Raw genomic sequence first — 2,682 nt, 5'->3', positions numbered from 1 at the left:
GTGGTTTATCCACAAAATGGAATACTATTTATTCAGCAGTAAATAGGAACAAACTGCTAATACACAGAACAATATGAATGAATCTCAAAAGAGTTATATTGAATGAAAGAAACTAGATACAGATGATTTAATGTTTATGATTCCATTTATATTTCTAAAGCAGTCAAATCTGCATTATAGAGATTGATTTAGAACAGTTCTTGCTTCAGGGGAAATGGAGATTGACTGGAAAGGGTGAGAGGGAACTTTCTGGGTGCAGAAATGTTTTATATCTTGATTGGGTGGTGGTTATATGTGTGTACATATTTGTTAAAATTCATCACACAATACGCTTAGAATCTATGCATATTATTTATGCAAACTATGCCTCAATTAAAAAAAACTAATTCCCTAAATCATCAGCAGTGGTTTTCTTTAGGCAGTAAATTCTTTTGCTTTCCAAATATTATGTATTTTTTAGGTGTTTGAACTTCTTTCACAAACATGTCTTAATTATTAAAGAGAGTCACATTTAGCTCTCTGTCAACAAGATGGTGCTTGACCCAGCATCTCAGACATGTCAAAAATGATTTTTTTTAAGTGAGAGGAGGGGAGATAGTGAGACAGACTCTTGCATGTGCCAGGACTGGGATCCACCTGGCAACCCCTGTCTGAGGCCAGTGCTCTGCCAATCTGGGGCCCATGCTCCAATCAACTGAGCTATTTTTAGCACCTGAGGCTGACTCTGGTACCAACCTAGATATCCTCAGCAACCCAGGCCAATGCTTGAACCAATGGAACCACTGGCTATGGGAGAGGAAGAGGCAGAAAAGGGGGAAGAGGGAGAGAGAGAAGCACATGGTCGCTTCCCCTGTGTGCCCTGACTGGAATTGAACCCGGGACATCCATAGATTGGGCCAATGCTCTATCCACTGAGTGAGCTGGCCAGCACTGAAAAAGAGGTTTGATCCTTAAAAAAATGTGAGAAAAAGCCTGAGATAGATGTTCTGAACAAATTCAAGATTTTACCAAATGTTGCCAGGAGTCAGGAATCCTTATGGTAGTAAAATGCTAGAAAGAGAATCCTGCATTGAAAGAGTGATTAATGGCTTACTATAATGATCCTGCCTTTTATGAGGAATGTAAAGGGAAAAGAAAAACTGGAATTCCTACCGAGAAAAGGCTACAGAAGCCTTTAACAAGCATGTAGGAACATATTCAAATGATACTCAGAAACTCTACTCATGGAAATCACAATTACCTAAAATAATAAACTGAAGGAAGTATGTTTGCTTTATCCTAAATTAGAGAAATTTAAGTTTATCTGAAATAAAGATTTTTTTTTAATTAAAGTAAAATAAGGTAAAAAGAAGAGCCACATTTAGGATCTAAAATATGATTACATTATGATAGGGTTTGTCCAAAGGGTACAACTAGTTATTTCAGGAGAAAATTGTTAGAGTTCCTCCTTTCAATACATACCAAAAAAGAAAGAAAGAAAAGTTCAGGTGGGTGAAAGAGTTAATGTATAAATCAAGCCATAAAAAATATAAAATAGAAGTTAATATTTATCTGCTTTCTGAATGCCAAGTTAACCTTTTAATACTAAAAACAATGTTAGGGATCTAAAGGAATAGATTTGTGCTGTATAAAAATGTTAAGGTATATAAAAATATAAAATTAAAGGCAATAGGAAGTTTGGAGAATTTATAAAAAACATTTGACACATTTATAGGAAAGTATGTGAATTCTAGGAAGAAAGGAAGAATGGAGGGAAGGAAGGAGGGAGAGACAAGGAAAGAAAAAAAGGGAAAAGGAAGGAGGGGTGGATGTTAGGTAGGAAGAAAAGGAAGGAAGGGAGGGAAGAAAAAATAGCAAATCAGCAAGTTAATAAAAATTAATCTGAAATTTCATCTATCTTATTAGCAAACTTTGCAACATGATAGTATTTGCCCGCAGTCATAGAGTGACAAGATGATTTCTTGGTTACTACCGATTCTTTGACCTAGAAATATACTTTTTGGAATCTGTCTCAAGGAAGCAGTTTTAAAAAGTCGCTCTTTTTAGGATTATTCATAATGGCCAAAATATTAATAAAAGTTATCTAAATGTCGATATGTGGGAGCTAATTTGTTAAATCATGGGATATCTGTTTGATGGATTAGTCTATTATTAAATAGTGTTTACAATGGTTTTTAACAAGTTTTTCTCTTTTATGCTTTTATAAATACTCATAAATTAGGGATAAGAAGGCTGCTGGACTCCAGTTTGGCTCTGAAACGAAAATTCCCCGTTGCTGAAAAACAGTCTCTAGACACATTTCCACCCCCCTTCATTGTATTTTAAATATATTAAACGTTAAAAGGTACCTCTGTCCCCACATCATGTGTGTTACTCAGAGTTTCTTCCGGAAAACACAAGCCATTTTACGTCTTCTGGTACAAAGGGTTTAAGACAGCATTAGGGACTTCCACGATTGTTGTAAGAGCGCGGGGAGCCGAGCTCAGGGCAGCTGCTGCGAAGCGACTGTGGACGCTGATGTCTCAGCCTGGGGCGGGTGGCTCCTGAGAGCTTGCGGGAAAGCCTCGGTGACTCTCATTTCTGCACAGCACCTGGCTGTCACCACCTCTAGAGACTAATAGGTTCCCTTTTCTATCGGCCTTCCAAATTTTCCCCAAATTCCTTTCATGCAAACTCCAGCCT

General features: G+C 37.1%; 1 pseudogene; it reads left to right on the top strand.

Annotated features, from left to right (window-relative positions):
- Positions 1 to 958: 958 nt before the first annotated feature.
- On the top strand, positions 959 to 1,189 carry LOC136336062 (COX assembly mitochondrial protein homolog pseudogene; annotated as a pseudogene).
- The last annotated feature ends 1,493 nt before the right edge of the window (positions 1,190 to 2,682 follow it).

The sequence above is a fragment of the Saccopteryx bilineata genome, chromosome 4, assembly GCF_036850765.1.
Source record: "Saccopteryx bilineata isolate mSacBil1 chromosome 4, mSacBil1_pri_phased_curated, whole genome shotgun sequence".
NCBI classification, from domain to species: domain Eukaryota; kingdom Metazoa; phylum Chordata; class Mammalia; order Chiroptera; family Emballonuridae; genus Saccopteryx; species Saccopteryx bilineata.
Note: the sequence above shows the minus strand (reverse complement) of the source record. Positions and strands in the feature narration are given on the sequence as shown.